At 35.1% G+C, this 24,002-nt stretch overlaps 1 pseudogene; it reads right to left on the bottom strand.

Moving 5' to 3' along the window:
* LOC135321189 (tigger transposable element-derived protein 1-like) lies at positions 1–22,848 on the bottom strand (annotated as a pseudogene).
* Between the last annotated feature and the right edge of the window lie 1,154 nt (positions 22,849–24,002).

Below are 24,002 nucleotides of genomic sequence, written 5' to 3' on the forward strand. Positions count from 1 at the left end.
TTAGCTGAACACCTTCTTACCCTTCACATCATGCTCAGATGCCAAACAGAACCTAAAAGGGGAAGGGAGGTAACAAAAAAGAGTATTATTAAATCGTTTTCACATTCCCTATTTTTATTTCATCTTTTCTATCCATTCATACAAATATATTTAAGTCTATTTCAATGCATAAACCTACTAATACAGTTATTTTGACAATAGCAACTCATTATTTGGTCAAAAAAACGAGGAAAATGAAGTCTTATTTACAATGCCATTTCTGGGTACTGGGAATATGCTATCAGTTTGGGTGGCCATTCCTGTCCATTTTCACCTGCAGGAATCTCGTATGTTGAAAACTACCTCTTTTCCAGCCTCAGACTAAGTGCCACCTATACTGTGAAGTCCCGCTGGATCCATAAAAATAAAACAGATTACTTTGCTGCAAGTTCGAACCTTTGTTTTGTGTTATAATGAGTTGTATACCTGTATGCCTTCCCTACTGTATACTGTGCTCCTGGAAGGCAGGAGCAATCATTGCCCCCTTTATGAATTGTATTAGCAGATGGCTAAATTAGAGTGTCTTTTAATAAAAAAAAGTTCTAATGTCAGTAAAGAAATGATAGAATTAAAATATCACCATTTTATAACTCCATTCACAGTGAATTAATAAATCTTGGTGTTAAGCATCAACATTATAAATGGAGAAATTTCCTGTTTATTTCTCCTCTAATCTTGCCCAACAGGACCTATAATGATGACAAAAGGCCAAAACTTCTGTTTCATTAAACCTCTGGATCTAGTTGCTAATTTTCAGAAAATACAAAGGATGGAGAATCATACTGAAAACCACTCTAAGTGTGTAGCCAGCAAAATCCTGACTGTGGAAAACTCTCTAGGTCAAATAGCAGAGTCCTTTAAAAATAAATTGTTAAGACAAAGAAAAACATAGATGAGGGATACATAGAATAAGAATTTTTTTAAAATATTAATTTTAAATGGACATGATTAAGCTATATTTTCTAGGAATTCATATTTGTATAATAAAACACTTTTTTAAAACAAGGAAACAATTGTTACAATTGTCTATGGAAAGAAGGAAGGATTCATTATGGAACTGGATATTTAGAGGTGCTTCTGGGATGACTGGTAATAATCTGTTTCATGAGCTCATAGTTATTTGTCTTACAATAGTTCTTTAAGCTGTACATTTGTTTTGTGAATTTTTCTGTCTGGGATTTATTTTATAATAATGCGATTTTTACAAAAAAGAAAAAAGAACATCTATATATAAGAGACTCATGGATACAGAACCCATCTCTTTCATCAAATGTTAATTTAAAATTAAACTGTAGTATTACAAATTAAATTATTGAACTGTCTACAAATGAAGGACTAAAGGTGAATTTTAAAATTGCTTTGCTTGCTTCATTTTGGAGAAAAATGAAAACTAATCTGAAGTTAATAGAGTTAAAGTCTCTTCTTCTAGTTCTAACAACATATTTCTCTGAGGCTGGTTTCTCTATTCTTCTATGAAAATAAACTGCAAAAACTATTTATGTATATTTGCAGTGCATGTAGTATCGTCATCAATCTTACTTAGATTTGATAAGTTAACCAAAAAAGCAATCTCACTTGATACATGAAAAACGTTAAATATTGCTACAAGTGGTATTTATTCAAATTGTTTTATATAGATATTTAATTTGAGCAATTGCTATATCACTTTTATTTAGTTATATTCATAGAACAACAAAATTTAACATACAATATTCAGTATCAATCACCAGTACACAAGTTTTTGGAGAACAATAGGTATAGTTTTATAATTCTCTTGTATTTGCTCATGTAATAGATATTTCAATTATATTTCTTGAAATAAAATTTTATGTCTGTTGCATCTAATAACAAAAAGTTAGACTTGCACTTCATACCACCTGATTTTTTAAATTTTACCGTTGATGTATTTACTATATTTTAAGAGAATATTGCTCTGCAATGAGTTGGAAATTAGAAAGCCTAGTTTTTCATCATGGATAATTTAAGAAGTGTTGCCTTTCAACACTAATCAGAACACCATTCACTTAATCCATAATGAATGTATTTATAATTCAACTCACCAGATCTCATTGCTCAATGTTGCTTCCAAAATCTCCAAGTCTCCTTCTACTATATTTTAATTTTTATCATGTAACAGTACTTTACTTCAGAGTATATTTATCTAATACAAGTCAGTGGAATTTAGTTTAGTTCTACCAAATTCCTGCCATGTGAAACGTACTGAACTAGGCAATGAAGGGCAAAATGAATTATTAATAAATTCTCCCAGACTTTAAGTAGCTTAACACTCCAGTACAGAGAATAAGAAAACTATACAAACTGCTGTTATATAAATGCAAATAAGGTATATGAAAAGCACTTTACCACGTAGGGAGAAATCATATTTTGTTCAAGAGATCAGGAAAAAAAAATATTTTAACTGAAGAGAATTTTGAAAGACCTTGATGGAGAAAAAGTTGTAGAAAGAATATGAAGAAAAGATTTTCATATTTAATGGAGCACCTGGATGAATAGAAACAGAGACTTAATAGAAAATAATATTTGAAAGATACATTATGGAGGACTTTAAATCCTAGGGCTAAATAACTTATTTATACTTTCAAAAAACAATTTTATTGTTACACAAGTCCATGTCACAGGCTATGTGCCAGAAAACTATGGTAGACAGAGGGAGGAAGGGGAGGTGAGATTAAAACTACAAAGATAAATGAACCAAAAAATAGTGTTGAAAGATAATTGCAGTCATGGTAATAAATTCTGTGATATAGGGAATCATAAGTGTATGAGTATAAAGATGAAAAAAACTATTTTGCTGGAAGCTTTGATTTGGGTGTAGAAAAACTGTATTATAGGCCAAGGGGAGATCATTCATTTATTCCACCACATAGTTACCATTTACTAAACTCCTACTGCATTTTAGATATTTGACACAACTTTACATATAGATGGAAATATACAGAATATAATGTTTTGTGCCTGCCTTCCTTTACTTAATATCTTGTTTATGAGACTCGTCTATGCTATGGTGTATAGCTGCAGTTTGCTTCCATTGGTGGATGGTATGTCTATACCATAATGTATTTATCCATTCTTTTTAATGAAGGGTGAGTTAAAGGGGCCTTGCACAGAGACCAGTTAAAAAAAAAAAAAAAGCCAAAACCTCAGAATTAAGAGCTATGTCTAAATAAGCCCTTTCACGCTGATGTTAGTACGTGAAAAGGAGTGGAAGTGTATCAGTCGTACACAAAGCCCAGTAATATTTCGGAAACGTTCTGTTGCTAAAGAAATCACACAACTGACCTGTCGAAGTCTATGTCTGCGTGACCCCTGAAGCCACTCCTGGTTACCCAAACCGGCGCCAGCAGGAAGAGAGTCGGCACAGTGCTGGAGACACAAGAGCGTACTCCGTGGTGTGCTACAGATACAGCCACACAGAATGACGTACAAAGAGGTTTCTTCCTGAGAGTGAACTGGGGACTGTGAGACATAAATTTAAAGGTTTTTTTTTCCCTATCCCTCTAAGGAACTTATTCTACTCTCAGGGCTGAGATTTCAGCCTGAGTTTCTGCACAGCAGGATTTTAATATGGATATGTAACAGTGACAACTATTTGTACCTTATTTTTTCCCTTTTTAAACTAGAACTTATAAAACATAGGCATACCTCGGAGATGCTATGAGTTTGGTTCTAGACCACTGCAACAAAGTGAATATTGCAATAAAATGAGTCACAGAATATTGCAATAAAATGGTTTCCCAGTGCATGCAAATACTATGTTTATACTATAATGTAGTCTATTAAGTGTGCAATAACGTATGTCTGAAATATGTATACACTTTAAGTAAAAAACACCCTATAGTTAAAAAAAATGCTAACCATCATCTGAGCCTTCCACGAGTCATGATCTTCTTGCTGGTGGAGGGTATTGCTTCGATGTTGATGGCTGCTGACTGGTCAGCCTGGTGGTTGCTGAAGGCGGGGGTGGTTGTGCCAGTCTCTTAAAATAAGACAGCAATGGAGCTTGCATTGACAATCAGTTGACTGTTATTTTTATGAATGATTTCTCTGTTGCATGCAATTCCATTTGACAGGGCTTTACCCACAGTAGAACTTCTTTAGAAATCGAAGGAAATTCTCTCAAACCCTGCTGCTGCTTCATTAATTGAGTTCAAGTAGTATTCTAAATTCTTTGTTGTTATTTCAATAATCATCACAGCATTTTCATGAGAAACAGATTCCATCTCAAGAAACAATTTTCTTTGTTCATCCATAAGAAGCAACTCCTCCTCTGTTAAAGTTTTATCATGAGATTACAGGCACAGTCACATCTTCAGGTTCCATTTCTAATTCTGGTTCTCTTGCTTTTTCTGCCACATAAATTACTTGCTCCACTGAAGTCTTGAAACTTTCAGAGTCATCCATGAGGGTTAAAATCAACTGCTTTCGAATTCCTGTTAATTGTGTTATTTTTACCTCTTCCCATGAATCACAAATGTTCTTAATGGCATCTAGAATGGTGAATTCTTTCCAGAACATTTTCGATTTACATTGTCCAGATCCATCAGAGGAATCATTATCTATGGCAGCTGTAGTCTTATAAATGTATTTCTTAAATAATAAGACTTGAAATTCAGGCTTACTCTTTGGTCCATGGGCTGTAGAATGAATGTTGTATTAACAGGCATGAAAATAATGCTAATCACATAGTACTTCTCTATGAGAACTCTTGGCTGATGAGGAACATTGTCAATGAGCAGTAATGTTTTGAAACGAATCTTTTTATATGAGCAGTAGGTTGCAACACTGGGCTTAAAATATTCAGTAAGCCATATTGTCAACAGATGTGCTGTATTCCAGGCTGTTGTTCCATGTACAGAGCATAAGCAAAGTAGATTGAGTATAATTCTTAAGGGCCCTGGGATTATCAAAATGGTAAATGAGCATTGGCTTCAACTTAAAATCTCCAGCTGCATTGGGCCCTAATGAGAGAGTCAGCCTGTCCTTTGAAGCTCTGAACCAGACATTGACTTCTCCTCTCTATTTATGAAAGTCTAAGTCAGCATTTTCTTCCAGTTTAATGCTGCGTTGTCTACACTGAAAATCTATTGTTTAGAGTAGGCACCTTTATTAATAATCAGAGCTAGAACTTCTGGAAAACTTACTGCCACTTGTACATCAGCACTTCCTGCTTCACTTTGCACTTTAATCTTATGTAGATGGCCTCTTTCCTGACACCTCATGAACCTACCTCTGCTAGCTTCAGACTTTTCTTCTGCAGCTTCCTTACCTCTCTCAGCCTTCACAGAACTGAATAGAGTTAGGGCCTGGCTCTGGACTAGGCATTGTCTTAATGGTGTGTTGTGGCTGGTTAGATCTTCTGTCCAGACCACTGAAACTTTCTGTATATAAGCAATAAAGCTATTTCCTTTTCTGTTATTTCTGTTTTCACTGAAGCAGCACTTTTAATTTCCTTCCGGTAATTTTCCTTTATCTTCACAACTCGGCTGTTTGGTGCAAGCGGACTAACTTGGGCCTCTCTTGGCCTTCAACAAGCTATCTTCATTAAGCTTAATTACTCTAGCTTTTGACTTAAAGTAAGATGCGTGTAACTCTTTCTTTTATTTGAACACTTAGGGACATTGTAGGATTATTAACCGGTCTATTTCAATATTGTGTCTTAGGGAATAGGGGGCCTAAAGAGAGGGAGAGAGACGAGGAAATGGCTGGATGGTGGAGCAGTCAGAAACACTTAGCAATTAAGTTTGTGGTCTTACGTGGGTTTGGTTTGTGGCATCTCAAAACAATTATGAAAAGAGCATCAAAGATCGCTGATCGCAGATCACCATAACAAATACAATAATAATGAAAACGTTTGAAATGTGAGAATCACCAAAATGTGACACAGAAACAAATCGAGCAAACGCTGTTGAAAAATGGTGCCGATAAGCTTGCTCAGAGTTGCCATAAACCTTCAATTTGTAAAAAACACAGTATCTGCAAAGTGCAATAAATGGAAAAGCAATGAAAGGGATATTCCTGCCCCTTTGTCACGCTTCTACTCCATCATTATAAATTCAGTTGGCTCAATATCGCATACAATTTTATTTGAGTTTATTGGTCACCAGACTATCAGAAATTGTGCTTTGGAGATGGAACTGAATGTAATTACTATATGGAAAACTGATACTCCCCTTTGGTTACTTGTGAATACTTTTTATGTACAGGCAAAGGGTGAGTATGGATAGTAAGTCAGCGGAAGGGACATCATTTTGGTGACTGATAAGTTGTCCCATTTACATCCATTCTCTCTTTCACTGGAATTAGGCCTCCAGGGTTCATGGATTTCCAGTTTAAAAATACAATTCCTGGTAACTTTTGCAGCTAAGTATGAAATATTTACACTAACTGAAAAAAAAAACTTCCTAAAATCTACTATAATTGATACAGTGTGGTGCTGGTGTAAAGACTGCTGTGGATAACTAGGGAAAAACAGGGAATCCCAAAATAGATACACACATACATATTCTGTTGCTTTCCAAAAACAATGCAAAGAAAATTTAATGGTGAAAGAGTGCTTTTTTCAACAAATGATGCTGAAAAATTAAATACCTAAATGCCAAAATTAAAATTATCCATATATCACATCATATTAAAAAATATACTCAAATTGAATCATAAATCTAAACGTAAAATATAAAACTACAAAATATCTAAAAGAAGAGCAATGGAGAAAACCTTTGTGAGCTTGTGTTAGACAAAAAAATTCTTTAATGTAATTCTAAAAGCAAAACTTATTAAAGAAATATTTTATAAACTGTACCTCATCAAAATTTAAAAAAAAATTCATTGCATCACATATAATGTAGAAAATTTAGTACCTCTTCAAATATTTGAAGTCCTTCAAATAATCTTACATTTATTATAAATATCTTGTGTCCACTTCCTGCCACTGTAGAATTCCTAGTGACTGTTTTGAGTTACACCTGTTGCCAATCTTGTGTTCATTATTCACTTCACATGATCCCACTATTTCTCTTAAAAATATGATATATTTTATAGGCAGGATATTTTGCTAAAGACTTGTTATAATATGTACAAATTGTAACTTTGCACAATTAAGCAACTATTATGAAATGAAATGGTACTTATTGTGCCTATTAAAGTTCGTTGTCCATTTTTTCACCACAGAAAATTATTTATGAAACATAATTAAACCCATGCTCTGTCTATTGCCATATTCTTGATCCTCTTTCCCCCCACCTGGAACTTACTTCTCTTTACAAATTCATAATCATCAATTTTTTTTCCATTCAGAACAACTTAGATTTTAGCGATCACTTTCAAAAGTCTCATATTTCATTTTTTAAAGAACACAGAAAGATTCCACATTAATTATGCCAATCTACTAATATGCACAAGACAGATTTTTTCCCCTTGCAAATCTCTTCCCAGTGTCCTTTAGCAAGGCATACATAGCACCAATAGAAGGAAAGGAAAATGAGTACTACGTATTAAGGCAGATTGTGTTCAGAAATATTATAATTAATATTAATTAATTAATATTAATAAATATAACAAATATATAACAGATGTATATATACTACCTTATATATATACACACTGATATATTATGTGTGTGTGTATATATATACTTGTCAGTAGAGGGCAGTATATAATCATATAGCTCTACTTTTTGGTAATTCAAGGACAAATACATGGAGAACATAAATTCCAAAGAAATAGATTAAAAATTCTATTCAGTTGTTAATTCATTCACCTGACACAACAAAGTAAAATACTGCAACTTAAGCAAGTGGAATAGAAGTGTACAGAAAGTAAGGCAGCGACACTTCTAATTGCATCTTACCCCAACACTTTTGCTATCTCTTGGCCTAAGTTTGTAATGTTTACTCTCCAGTTCCATAATCATCACCGTACACTTTGCCTTCCAATTTTTATTTTTTATTTAAAAATGCACATATATAAAATTCAAAAAGCATTAAGGGAACAGTCAGTGAATTATGGCAAAATTTTCACACCTATGTAACCCTTCCTGGATGTAAAGGATGCTATATATGTCACTGAAATTGTCTGTTTGGGAGTGAGCTATTCATTTCTTCTGTTGCTAAGAGTGTTGTCTCCTCACAACTCACAACTAAGTATGCCTTGGCCAAAAGTTGCTGCTTTCTTTAGGTTACACCGCCCCCCTGGGGCAGAAATTATCCAGTGATGGGTTGACAAGTGAGGACGATGGCTCAACACACTTGCCATGAACAAGATGAGCTCCAGCGCTCACCACTGGGTCAGCTGAGGCTCCTACATCTGTTTTGCAAAAATAGAAAGAAAAAAAAAAAAAGCTCTTTTCCTGTCCAACTCCACTTCTTTCACTCTTTTCTAAATATATTTCCCAGGAGTCCATGAATGCAAATTTCTACATCAGAACTTATTTCCAAAATAATCTGACCTAAGAAAGCTGGTAACAGACTTGATCCTAGAAAGCAGGACCTAAAATGGGGTTTTAGAGGTGGATCTTTCACTGGTCCCCTCACACTGGGGGCTCTAATCACTGGTGGTAGGTAGAATGCTGGCAGCTTGTGGGATATACCCTGGCAGCGCAATTTTTAAAACTTATACTGGTTATGAACTGGACTGGAATCCCAATCAAAATGAATGCATTGGTGGGTACACCAACACAAGTATTTGAGACATTAGGGGAAAATAGTAATTACAAAGACTATGAAATTGGCTGGGACTCGCCTAGCATTGAAAAAAAACAATGCAAGCCTTCCGGTGATTAATCACCAATTTAAGGTGAAGTATGAAAGCCAGACGGTCTCTTTGGCAGCATATAAAGAGACTCATTTATTGCAGCAGGAGTGTAAAAAAAAAAGGTGATCATCAGGTCCAGTACTTAATTACAGTGTCAGCAGAGCTCGAGAGAAGGCTGATGGTCAGTGCCAGCAAGTCTGCTATGATAAGACCAGTGCCTTAACTGGGAAGGTGTGGAACTCTAGACTCAGGATAAAAAATCAGAGTCAATGTACTTGAAAAGTTAAACTGTCAAATTTCGCTGGACTCTCTGGGCTTGAAGAACTGACCCATTCCTTGTTAAAGGCCAGTGACCCTCCTTGCGTGAGTATGGTGCAGAAGCTCAGTGTTAAAAGGATGAATGTAGACAAACTTCAGGATCCATCACCTTCTCCCATTCTGGACGTCAGATCAATCACTACAGTTAGGCTGACATAACCTAGCTGGAGGGAGGCTGGAATTGTTCAAGGGCCAAAGGAAGTTGCATACTTGCTGCAGAACCTAGTCACCTGCACCGGAAGGACACATGGGAATATGGAGCTGGAGTCTGATGGTGGTGTATGTGTGTGGGTGCGAGTTTGGGACATGAATTTGGAAAAGGAAAAAAATGATTAATATGGAAGGTGTATCTCATGATAAAACACTGATTTGTTAGTTTTTTATTTAAATATAATTGTCCTACAATATTATATTAGTTTCAGGTGTGCTACATAGTGATTTGACATTTGTATGCATTGTGAAATAATCACCATGGTAAGTCTAGTAACCATCCGTCCCCGTCTTACAATATTATTGCCCATATCCCTTATGCTGTATATTACATCCCTGTGGCATATTTATTTTGTAACTGAAGGTTTGTATCTCTTAATTCCTTTCATCTATTTCACCCCAACGCCCATCCACTACCCTTCTGGCATCCATCTGTTTGTTCTCTGTGTCTACAAGTCTGTTTTCATTTTGTTTGTTCGGTTTGGTTTGATTTTTAGATTCCACATATAAGTGAGATCATACAGAATTTGTCTTTCTCTGTCTGACTTATTTCACTTTGCATAATACTTTTTATATAAAAGATTTAATACCCTGACATGGATCACAGGAAATATTACTAACAAGTTGCTAAGATAGATGGTTCTTGGAAGCCTGGAAAAAAATAATTTCTGTGGGATAAAGAAATTCCAAAATTGTCATGAAAAACAGTGGAGAAACAAACAAAGGCTCAAATATATGGGCCAAGCTAGAAAATTAAACTGCCCCAGATAGTTTATTAACAAAGCAATAAAAATTTCACTGTTAGGAAGGACAGCAGAATTATTGAAAAGCTTACATTAAAGATTAAATTAAGTTTGTCTTTTCTCTGGGGCCAGGGCTGGCTGATGGCAAGAGACACTTTTGTGTGCTGATTTCTCTGACAACAATGGAAATAAAAGTAATTGGTGTCCAGTTCCAAGTGCTGTAAGCAAAGTCTGACCCACCAAGAGCTCTCTCTCCCCATCCCATTCCCTCTCTATATATAGTTGTTCAAACACTGTATTCCTAGGGTGAAAATAGAGGGGACACCAGCAATAGTACTGCTTAGTTATGACAAATAAAATAAATCAAGGATGAATATTAAGAAGTTTAAGGACATCTATCCCAATAAAATCATGCGTTCAGTATATGGAACTGAGCTAGTTCCCAGATGCCGGATGGCTGAATCTCTGGGAGGAAGGATCCTGCAAGACCACAGCAAATACTCCCACAGTAATGATGCCCACAGTCCTTCCCCCAAGAGGAACCTAAAGCCACTTAGGTTCAGGTACTGTATGCTGGGTAAAGGAGAGTACCCAGACTTTTCAAGGACTGTTGCACCAAGGTCTGAGATGATGATGACAGTGGGCACTGAGTATCATCATATTCCCCCATGAGACTGAGTACCTCTGGGGGCCTTGGCTTAGTCAGGCTCACTGGATGTTCCTGTGGTGCATGGATCCACATGATGGTCATTTTCCCGGTTCATAAATATATCAAAATTAGACATACTCAATAGCTGGCAGAATACCCACATGGATCCTTTTGCCTGTGAGTTAAGAGCTATTGCGAGGAGGAGATCAACAGAGTGGAGTACGAGGATGCAAAGTTCACCTCCCTCCACGAACACACCAAAAATACATCTGGATGTGGAACAATTCTCACTGAAGACAATCCGGAGACTTTCAGAAAGACTCTTATACAATTAAGGCTGTATGAAAGACGCACATGGAGTCAGGTAGGACGGGGAGAGCAGTGGTCACATTGGGACCTATGCCCCTAGAAGGGGACACAGAAGAGGAGGGAGATTACACTGGTTTGAGGTCTTCCCTGGGGACTGAGCAGTTCGAACCACATATTGGGCATCCCAGCCCTGGGGTCCAAAACTGAGAGGACAAAGGCCCTCAGTTAGTTTGCAAACAAGTGGGACTAACAGCAAGGCTGTAAGAAACCTAGATGATACTCTTAAAGAATGTGCACATACTCACTTCTGAAACAAGGCAGAGAAAGCAGATCGAAACTGGCAGCCTGTGCTCCAGACCACAGCTCTCCTGCTACAAGGTGCAGCTCCACGCTAGGGTGAAGGCGGCCATTGCCAAGGGGAGTGTGCAGTTGTGGAGGGTGGAGTCAGCTCAGACCCAGCACAGCATCCAAACAGGGTGAGCACAGCCACAACTGGCCTCTACGTGGGAGGCATTTCGGGAGTGGTCTTGATCTCCGACCAGTGCTGGGACCACCCCAGCACACACCCTGACCCATGGCAAGTGCCCACTCTGTCGCTTTTTCTCCATGAGGCAGCCACCCACAGGGGAAAGGCTGCCATTTCTGAGAGTGTGCATTTATTAGGGATGGAGCAGGCTGGGACCTGGCACTGCATCTGAGCTGGGCGAGGGCAGCCGCTACTGGCACTCGTGAAGGCGGCAGATTGGGAGCAATCTAGAGCTCCGACTGGTGACCAGAACTGCCCCAAATGCAAGTCAACATCACAATGAGATATCACCACACACCTGTTAGAGTGCCTATCACCAAAAAGACTACAAATAACAAATGCTGGCCAAGATGCAGAGAAAAGGGAACCGTAGAACACTGTTAGTCGGAATGTAAATTGCAGCAGCCACTGTGGATAACAGTATGGAGGTTCCTCAAAATACTAACAATAAAATTACCATATGATCCAGCAATCCCCTTCCTGGGTATATGTTTGAAAAAAATGAAAACACTAATTTGAAAAGGTACCTGCACCCTAGTGTTCATAGCAGCATTGTTTACAACAGCTAAGATACGAAAGCAGCCTGTCCATCAACAGATGAATGGATAAATGAGATGCAATATATATAATATACACAATGGAATATTACCTAGCCATAAAAAGAATGAAATTTTGCCATTTGCAGCAACATGGATGGACCTGGAGGGTGTTATGCTTAGTGAGATAAGTCAGACAGAGATAGACAAATACTGTCTGTTATCACCTGTATGTGGAATCTAAAAAATAAAATGAATGAATATAACAAAACAGAAACAGACTCAGATATGGAGAACAAACTAGTGGTTACCAGTGGGAAGGGGCACGACAGGGGTAGGAGATTAAGAGGTACAAACTATTATGTATGAAATAAATAAGCTACAAGGATACATTGTACAGCACAGGGAGGATAGCCAATATTCTCTGACAGATTTAAATGGAGTGTAGTCTATAAAAATATGTAATTGCTATGTTTTACATCTAAATCTAGTATTGTAATATTTATAACATTAGAGGAGAGAAAAGACAGTTTACTTCCAACTCTTATATCAATTTTCTATGTTCCTTTCGGACTGGAGATCTGACCACATCTATGGTATGAATGATACACACACACACACACACACACACACACATTTCTTACTGTCACTTTTCCTCTGACTAAGGGTATTTCTTTATGTATGATTTTTAAATTTTATGTAATTTGATTTATCCATTCTCTCATTTATGGTTTTTATATTTTGTGACATGAATAGCAAAGATTGTGCAACTCCAAGGATATACAAAAATCATAATTCAATTTCCTTCCTGGTTATTCTTTTATTTTCTTTTTACATTTAGAACTTTGACTCATAGATCATGATGTATGATGAATCATTCAAATGAAAAAAAAACAATATCCGATTTTACTCATAAAATTGAAAAAAAAAGTCTGACATTAAGAAGTATGGTGGCATTATAGAATAATAAAAATTCTTACAAATTTCTGGTCATACAGTCACTTTGGAAAACAGTTTGGTATTAACTATTAAAGTTAAAGAATATTTAACTCATAGATATATCACATAGAGGCCCTTACACATGTGTGATAGAGGATGCGTACCAGAATGCTAATAACAGCTTTGTTCATAATAGGAAGAGATATTAACCAAAATTCTTGACAGGAAAGAAATAAATACTTGCATGTGTATACAGCAGAACAGTCATTTTATATACTTATTTATTTATTTAATAATATATATAGTTTAAAACAAGGGAAAACCGAATTATATACTGATTAAACGTGAGTATGTGTGTTTTAAAACCATAGAAAAAACAAGGGAATGAGTAACGCACCGTTCGGCACTGTGGTTACCTCACGGAGGGTGGGCGCTGTGCCCAGGCAGTGCGCCTGGGGGAGGCAGCTTTATCGTAGCGCTCTAGTTTGTAAGATGAGTAATGCTGCCTCTGTTTCATTTTGTCCTATTATGTAACATGTACATATAGATAAACTGTACTTTTTGTATGTATGGTATCGTTCAAATAAGAAAGTTGGTAACATGAATAAAACCGAGACAAGAACTCCCTTAAATTTTTACACCATTCCATTAATTCTGACATTCTTATTTTATTTAAAATTCTAGCTATAAATATGCAATTCTACATCTTGAAAATGTTAAAAAGCCACTTGAAAATACGTACTTGTTCCTTTGTTGAAAATAAAATGCCTGCCAGATAAAATAAATTTGATTTTCAGCTATATTGGTATTAAACATTTCCCTTTCGTACCAATATGTAAAGTTGTTCCAAATTTGCTTTCATGAACATGCCATTTGAGCTAATTACTTTATAGTAAATGCAGCTCTTAAATAATTGCTAAACCTTGGGAAATGCTTTCAATAATTGACTTGGTTTTCACAAGCAAAACTTGTGTTATTAAATTTAAATTAAATGCACATTTGAGACAACTTAAAGTGTTAACATATCAGCATTTTAATAGTGCAAATGAAATAACTTGTAGAATTAATACCAAAAATAATTCAAACATTGCATTCAGATTTTTTTACATATTTCCTTTCATCTGAAAAATTTGTAAATACTTTCCATATGCATTATGTCATCTGCAGTATCTGCCATGAATGTGTTTTCCTACCTATTGGCATAACCTAATTTTAAAATATTACATTTCCTAAGGTGCAGATTTCCAGTTTCTGTGACGTATAAAAAATGAGATGGAAAGATTATTTTATGGTGATATAAGTATAAATCAGTTAAGAAGTAGCAAAATACTGCAGACAGATTGATATATCTAAATGTTAAATTATTCATAATTAAAATTCGTTGGTAACTTTTCATAAAGTTTTTATTCAAGTTTATATAAATTTTATACAATCGGGAGGGAAAAATCACATTTCTCATCTCCTTTCAAATATTTTCTGTTGTTTTACCTCTTGTTTGTTCATCTATGAGAATTTTAAGCATTTAGTTATTTTTTCTGCTTTCAAAAAGAATTTAAAAGATAGATTGGTGGATAAAATAAATAGATACACAGATAGAGGTAATTTCTTAAGCATGACACTTTCCCCTTGATCAATCTTTGTTCCTGCTACAGCTGAAAATCTTTATGAGTCTTGTATTCAGAATGGTTAAACTCTCTATTTTCAAGAAAATGTATATTTTACGAAAAATGCGGAAGGAGTAGTTACATTACATATCACACATCTAAATGCATACACGTGTGGTGATTTTAAATATATTTTATTTTCTCCCACTGGAATCCTTCTTCCTTACCCAGTAAACTCAACCTGTCTTCTTTACTTAACCTCCAACAGGCCTCTAAGAAACCTACTCTTCTCAAAAATTAACCTAAAAATTACAATTATATAAGTATTTACATATATAAAGAGAAATTCCACTCCTAAAATATTAGAGTACTCAGCCAACTCAGGAATCTATGGCAGGTATTTTAAGGCTGAAAAAAGTAAGATTTTTATCTAAATTGTAAGATTTGTGAGTGTGTGTATGTGTACACACATATATGCACATGTGTACGTGTATTCTCAGGTGCATACAGAGGTAAACATACTACACAGAACAATGGAGAAGTGCTGCGTGTTTCTGACCGTCAGAGAAGACAGAGGTTAAGATGTGAGTATTATTTAAGGACCCTGAGTTATGAAATCAAGACGCCCGATTCATATCCCATCTTGACCACTAGTTACTAGATTTTTGTTATCTGTAACTGTCCTCTCTTACACATGGGAGAGCACCCACCTCATAACTATATTAAGTCAACGCCAGTACATTGGACTTGGCAATATATTGATGCGTGGAATAAATGAGAAAGACAAAAATGAGCGTCCAGCTGTGAGTCCTTTTCAGTGGTGTGACAAAAAGGAATGTGAATGATGTTTGACCTGCATATATGGGTAAATATGCTTGACTAGAACCAAGTCACTTCCAGGTAGGGAACTGTGCAAACATAAAGACATGCTCTCTTATTTGGACTCTTCCACTCTCTGACATTTTTATACCCTCCCCTATACTCAGTTATTTCTCCTTTCTCCCTACACTGAGTCATGATCACATCATTTCTCCCCCATGAGCTGCATCCATCTCTCTTCTCTCATCAAAACTTCCCTCTCCTGTTTTTGTAGGACTAGAACTTGGACGTCTTCAAACGTGAAAGAGGAGCCTCAGTTCAGAAATGTACACTAGATGGCTTCCTCAGTTCCTTCAATGAAGGGATGGCAATTCTGCCTAGACGGTTACATTGCAGGACAGTATAAATATAGCCATAATATATTGATAAAGTGGCACGTATATTAATGGGCTAAATTATCAATGTAATGGTTATTTATTAATTTGCAGGATTATTTCTATTTTCATTTTCAAATGTAATTTTAAATCTACTTTGGAATCTCTCCACTTTCTCTCATCTCTGGTGCCTATGCATTCATTCAAATGAAAATAGTTGTGTCACAGATTCCCTGTTCTACAAAAAAAGGTGCTATTCTATGAAGATGTGTGCCTATTTTAAAGATTATTTTACAATTATATGTTTACAATTTTCCCATAGAAAATATAAGCTATTGATACACTGGATGAGTAAAGATAATCCAAAGAAAACAGAGGTACGCCATAGATTTTGAACTTTTTGGGGAACAAATTGACTGCTTGTGGACTATCAGGGTTTCCACGTGAAGTGGAAAATGGAAAGAAAATAAGCAGACAAGGCTTTGCTCTTCTCTTCTGCCTCTTCTTTATCCAGAAGCTTATCTGTCTGTTTTTGGCTCTTATAGAAAATTTTACTCGAGGAAAGTTTTTCAGCACTTTACTAATGTGAGAACACCGAGTTAGTGGGTTTTTTAAAAAAATGCCTTTCAAGCCTTAAATTTATTGTGCCTTGACCATCCTCTGGTCCCAGCTGCATCCCTGGTGCCTAGCACTACTCTTGGCCACAGGCAACAAGTGTTTGTGGACCACTAGCTCAGCAGTGGGACTCTGTTCCCCATCACTTGATCTGGTGCAGACTTTATCCTCCAAATTTTGTTGTGTTTTTATTGCTTTTTTAAAACATTTTTTCCTTTTGTTGTTATTTAGCACTCCCCCTTCAACCAGGATTTACATTTTTACCAGGTGACTCTTTTCTTTGGTTCTAATTGAATGCACTGTGAGTAAACACCTAAATCAAATAGGGTCAATAAGAGGCTCTTGCTTGGGTGAGAACTAAATCTGTAAGTGGGATTACATAACCTTGGTTATGGAAAATGTAGGAATACATTTACTACTAGGACACAGTGCTTATCATGACTGAAAGTGAAGGTTGTGTGAGTTCAGCAGGAAACAGCTCCAGGATGTTATTACCACCTTTGTCCAGCAGATGGCAGTAAAATATTTTATTTTTAAAAAGACACCACATTTTTTTTTTAAACATTTTTTATTGATTTATAATCATTTACAATGTTGTGTCAAATTCCAGTGTAGAGCACAATTTTTCAGTTATACATGAACATATATATATTCATTGTCACATTTTTTTCTCTGTGAGCTACCATAAGATCTTGTATATATTTCCCTGTGCTATACAGTATAATCTTGTTTGTCTATTCTACAATTTTGAAATCCCAGTCTATCCCTTCCCACCCTCTGCCCCCTTGGCAACCACAAGTTTGTATTCTATGTCTATGAGTCTATTTCTGTTTTGTATTTATTGTTTGTGTTTTCTTTTTTAGATTCCACGTATGAGCAATCTCATATGGTATTTTTCTTTCTCTTTCTGGCTTACTTCACTTAGAATGACATTCTCCAGGAGCATCCATGTTGCTGCAAATGGCGTTATGTTGGCAGTTTTTATGGCTGAGTAGTATTCCATTGTATAAATATACCACTTCTTCTTTATCCAGTCATCTGTTGATGGACATTTAGGCTGTTTCCATGTCTTGGCTATTGTAAATAATGCTGCTGTGAGCATTGGGGTGCAGGTGTCATTTTGAAGTAGGGTTTAGGAGGGTTCCCTTTTCTCCACAGCCTCTCCAGCATTTGTCATTTGTGGATTTTTGAATAATGGAAAAAGGCACCACATTCTAATTAACCTAAGCTGTACAGGGCGGAACCCCACTGCCACACGCAGGATGGACCAGTTTTTTTTCAATACTGATAATTGTTTGCTAGGTGAATGGATGCACTGCATGTCAATTAAAAACAACTGGAAAAAAATGTATAGGTGAAATAAAGTGAAGGATTCTAGATTTAGCATTAAGATGAGACTGTGGTGGCCTGAATGTTTAAAATCCTTGTTTCAGTCCATTTTCCACTGCCTGTGAAAATCTGAAATCATCCTACATCTATACCTTGGCAAAATCTGCTGAGAAGTGAGAAGCTGGCACATGTTGGCATGGATACCTAACATCCACACCATTTCCCTTTGACAAGTTATTAACAGAAATGTTTCACTGAATCTGATGGGCTTTGCTTTACTGAAGAAGTATTTCCTGCCAAAATATTTCTTTTCTGTCACAGGGCCAGCCGAAATGGTGGACTGGTGCTCTTACTTCAATCTCTCTTGCCTCCTCTATTCAATTAGATGGAAATTTCACACCCTGCACTTTTGAAAAAATTATTAAACGTTTACTAAGTGCTTATTTTGTTCTTTTCCTTCCCCATCCCCCCCACCCCTCTATCCCAATCCAACTCTTATTGTTTTAATCATCTCTCTTAAAGGATTCAGACCTGGCTTTTCTTTCTCTAGCGCTTCTGTTTTCCATCCATTTAGTCCACTGCAAATAAATTAATTTTTCTGATGTAGATCCTGTGACATTTGTGATTTGTCTCACCTGTTTATTTGGTGGGAGGGGGTTAGTTCTGGGGATATCATGACCCCCTAGTTTGCTGTAAATGTCCATAGGTTTTTAGCTTTTCTTTCTGTATACTCCTTTTTGCCCTCTGTGTGTGTGAGTGTGTCTGGATATGTCTCTGTGTGGGTGTATGTGTGTGGATGTGTCTGTGAATTCAGAAAATTTCCGGAACTATGCTATCACTGCTTCCATCCTCTCAGAATGCTCTCAATTATGTAGTATAATGTTTTTATAGCTACTGATATTTTATACCATCTATTGATATTTCTGTATCAATATCTACCTTTCATTATCAGTATATGCAATCAGAATATATAAACATTTGTATACAAAATAGCCATGTTAGTTATGATTGATAGTAATTGGAAATCGATAACTTTGTAGGTGATTTTTTACCTTCTCTCTTTATGAACCGAGTTTTTTTTAATAAATAGAGAGGTATAGCTACACACACACACACACACACACACACGTATAAATTGGTGCCAATTTGAATTAAACTTTAGATAGACTCATCCAGAAGAAAACTTTGAGAAGTGGTTATCATTTCTGAGGTTAAGAAAATGACTTTCCTATGCTGAGTCAGTCACACAACAACAACAAAAAAAAAGGAATAAGAAACTCAAGACAAAATGAAATGCTTTACAATAAAAGCGTGATACTATTACAAAACAAATAAAAACATAGTGCATAGTGCATTTCATTCAATTATTGATAGCTTAAGGATTCATTTGAACATAAGGCTTAGCATTTTCTCTTTTGAATGGCACACATTTAGTGACAAAGACCATGTTTCATTTTATTTTTTACAAGTCAGTGGTATTGCCATATAAAATGATCAAATGATCTTTATATTATCTGTGCTTTATTCATTTTTAATTAGTATAATCAACCTATAAACACAAGTTATTGAAGGTTTGCACATACTTTTAGGCAAATAATAGATGCTGTAACTTTAAAGCCTAAAGTAATTGCGTGTCCAAAAATGGTCAAGAGGTGGAGTGAGTGGAAAAGGTGTGAGGCGTAGATGGACCAGTTCCTTGGCTAACATAGTGGCTGACATGCACGGACTAAAGATGCCAGTTCAGAAATGCATGTGTAAGTATTTTATGCATAGAGAAAAAGTAACAAATAGGGAAACGAAATGTCTGCAAAAGCAAAAGAGAGGAAGCAGTGCAAATATGCCTAATGCTACAGTCCTCTAAATAGGTAGCAATAAATCCTGTCTAACTTAGGTCTGTCCAGAAGTAGAGTTAAAAAATAGTATTTAGAATTTGATAAAAATCTACAGAAGAACTAAAAGCAGAAATAAATAAAATGTTAACCTTAGGGAATGAGAAAAGGTTTTTTTTCATTTTTTTATTTTACAGAATCCTGTATTATTATAATTTTTCAACACGGGCACATTATTTTTACAGTGAAAAAGAGAAATTTATTGAGGATTACCAGTTTTGAGTTCTAAAACATTATATGAAAGCATTTTATTATGAAGTATTTCATTTAAAATGTCCTTCCCATTCCATTCTGATACAGTTCAAAGGTATTTTTCACTTAGATTTTTTAAAAAAAAACTATTTAAGGCAGCCTACTATAATTGTAAATGACTCATATGTTTTTATAGGTTATCTTGCCAAAATAAATCACTTCATAAATTACATCTTCTAGAAAACTGGGTGGTATCAAAACCTAAAAAGAATATGGAAAGGCTGAAAAGTAACAGGTAACACCGACGAAGAGTGGAAGAACAATTCCTGATAAAAATGCAAAGTGATGATTCAATAAAATTTTTAATCACAATTGAGCGAATGAAGGACAATTTGATGAATCTGTGTATGAGAGTATCTTACTAACGTAATAGGAGAAATCGGGCATGGACTATGTGGGGCATCTGTACTTTCTTCAAATTTTTATGTAAATCTAAAACTTCTTAAATAAAAAGGTTATTTTTTAAAAGTCATTCAAAAACCAAATTGAGAGTGACATGACTTAACGTAGTCATTATATTTTTCAAAATGCTTTCCTTTCAAAAGAAATAACCTTCTCTCTACTCAGGAGACTGCATTGCAACTTTAAATAGTCAAGTCAGTTCACTAATCACATCTCTGAAATGCACTGAACTTCCCCTTGGTAAGCAAAGGATGGCCATATGTAAGGCACTAACCAGTTGAACCATTTTATGGCGATCCAACCAGTGTAGCCATCTTGAAATCAATGGCTGCTCCGGACACAACTGATTGGGTAGCAGTGATCAGGGTTGACGGTGAAAGTGTCAGCATTGATTGAACTGGCTGTGTTGCAGCTTAGTTTAGCTACCCTTGTGGTGAGTTTATTCCAGGTAGTAAATCTACAGAGGCTTTCTTATTGGCAACTAGATTTGAAGCACTACAACTAACATTGTCATTCCTATTAGCTACTTTAAATTATCCCTTTTTCTACACCCTTAAGGATGTTGTTTGCTAAACGCTACATGTTCTCCTGGAATAAAAAAATAATTTTCTGTTTAGACTGAATGGTCATTTTGATTAGAGCACTGGTGTTTACCTGTTTAAAGCAATTGTAGAAAACATGCACCCTGTTGTAGATCTTGCAGTCCTACCAGTCAAGGAACTAGTGTGACCTTCAAGAAAGAAAAAATGAAACAAAAAAGAAGGAAAAAATATTTTTATGAACATCTGAGGATTTTTAAGGTACTGGTGATTTTAAAATAATGTTCAAATTCTGTCACTTTCCTGTGCTTCCCCATCAATAAAATTTAGCCAATACCTGCCTCTCACCCAAAGTGACTTTTACAAGCTTTCCTGCCTCATATCTGCACATCTCAGCTAGTTCCATGTGAATTTGAAAAGCAGTGAAAGTACCTTTTCCCTTGAGTTTTGTGTCATGCTGATCCCACCCTGTTACAAAATCAGAACCTGGGAGGAGTAAGTAATGGTACAAGAATTAAAATTGTTTTCATCTCCCTAAAATTTAAGACAACAAAATCCTGAATTTTGCTAATGTCATAAAATTAACTAATCCTAGGAAAAGAGCATTCACAAAATAGTATAGTAGTTCTTAGTATCTAATAGTAACACACTGTAAAATATTAAATAAATCTTATTTGCTGTTCCTTTTTAAAAATTCTCCATTACCATGAAATGCAGCTCTAAGTCCCATGATACTGAAAGTCACACCTTCAAGTAATTTCTTCAGTCTCTACTAGATGGAGCCAAAGTATAAAAAATATGTCCATGTTAGACTGTGGTCTAAGGATTCTTAATCTGAAGCTAAAAACAGTTTTACTAGCATAATAAAGCAATGGAAAATCCTGAGAAACTGAATGTTTAGTATTAAGGCCATTCACTCAGAATCATTTGGATTTGAATTGGATTTGAATTCATTCACATATTTTTTTCCTGAAAAATTCTGTACAGGTAAACCTTATGGAGCAGATTTTTTTCCTAGAATCTTTTATTGGCCAAATTTTGAACATTTTTCCATCTATAATATATTTGAAAATTATTAGTACTGTATAACCTTTATTTGAAAATTATACAAACAATCCAGTTTACTCTTAATATTTTAAAATATATCATTTTCAGTTTTTTTGTAAAAAAATAAAAGAGGGAAAAGAAAATGACAGTGAAGGAAATAGTGACATGTGTTATAAAACCAGAGTAGTTTGTAAGAGCATAAATAGTTAGAGACAAAGAAGAAATGTTAACATAATTAGTTGTAGCTATTCCTTGACATGTTTTTTTTAAATAAATCAATTGCCTATATCATGTCATTAAATTATTCCTGTCATGATTAGTTAACAATGTAGTCACCTTTTGCTTTTCAGACAATTATTTTTTGGTTTCTGAATGGCCAATTAAGTGAATCCAAAAAACAAAACCCAAAATATGAAATAAGTGTTTTCTGTTGCAATTTTTCTATTTAAGGAATAACCTTATCTCAACACAAGAAAGTCATAAATTTTTAATGTACAAAAACTGAAACTAACATACTTAAAAAATTTTTTTTCCTTAAAGGTAGAAGCCTAAGAGTTGAATCATAAAAAAATTTAATGTATTGGCACTTAGTTAATTAAATTTATTTCTTTCATGTAAATGAAGAAACTTCCCTTGAGATATTCGGCAGATGACTGAGTCTCAGAATGATGATGGCAACGTACTTGCTTGATTAAGTATTTCACGTTTATGAAATGTATAAATGTATTGTGTCAGTTCTTTTAAGAAATCTTTTCCTCTGGTTATAGATTACCAACCTTTCAAGATGATCTAAAATAACAGGTGGTTGAATAATGAAAATTTTGTCCAGTAAACGCACTCCTTTTCCATCCTTGAAACCAAATATGTTAGATGCATAATCCATTACTTCACTGGTTCTGCTGAATCCATTGAGTAGGTTGGTCATGTCTAGGCGCACCATTTACCGATAAGCTCCGCACATCACTTGAATCACATAAAGAGGGGAATGTTACATACAGGCTGTCTGTCTCACAAAATGCAACTAATCAGTATTACCACTCAAATAACAGTGGAGGTCAGCTTAAAAAAAAAAAAGCCCAGAAAGTTAAACATGTTTTGTAGCACTATGTTGAAAGAAATCTAGTTGTTTTATTGATTTTTCTACATTTTAATTGTTTAAATCAAGGTTGTGTTGTTGTAACCATAGATACATTTAGGTGAAGTAAATCATAAATGTCACAGTGATTAGTCACCACTTTAGTAAACAGGTAAAAGAGAGGCTGCGATTCTTCAAAATATTTCAATAAATAATTTGTATTGCGATTTTAGAAGGTGAACTTGATGGTAGTAAATATTTATAAAATATGCTAATAGACTAATAATCAGCCAATTTTTCAGTTTTTCATTCCTGTGAAATATTTGTAGACATAGATTGACATGTATCAAAGCAAAAAGAAATTCTAAGCTTAAAAAAAAGAAAGAAAATTAAGATTTATAAAAGCTGGAGGGTTTATTGGAATATCATTAATAATAACTTGATAACTTTTCTTCCAAGGAAACTAAAATTCTGTGCATAAATTATTTTATGATGTAAAAGTTGTAGGGATTTAAAGCTATCATTGTAGCTCACTAAAAATAAAGCCAGTAAGTTCGTAAGATTAATTTCCTAGTAAAATTATATATTTTTCCTAGAATCATTCAAGTTGAACCAGTATGGAAAAAAAGAGGGGAGGACAGGAGACAGCAGAAAGAAGGAAAAGAAAGAAAGAAAATTCGAGAAAGTAGCAGGCAGTATCTAAAGTATAAAAGCAGTCCCTTGGTTTTAATCAATGATTTAATGCAGATCTTTTTTAACAACACACAATTCGGTTTATAAATGTTTTCAAGAACAATATTCGTCCTGAAACAGAACAGGTATGCCCACAGCACTGCTTTTGTACCACACTGTAGATCTCCTTTTATAATAATTGATTTCATCTTTTTCTTTTTTAAATTGAAGTATAGTCAATTTACAATGTTGTCTGTAACACAGGGAATTGATTGTGTCTTTTAATTAGAATTGAGGACACTAATTTCCCCAGTTCTGCTCTCATTAGTGTTAAGTAGAGGTTACAT

This window comes from Camelus dromedarius, chromosome 4 (genome assembly GCF_036321535.1).
Source record: "Camelus dromedarius isolate mCamDro1 chromosome 4, mCamDro1.pat, whole genome shotgun sequence".
Classification (NCBI taxonomy): Eukaryota; Metazoa; Chordata; class Mammalia; order Artiodactyla; family Camelidae; genus Camelus; species Camelus dromedarius.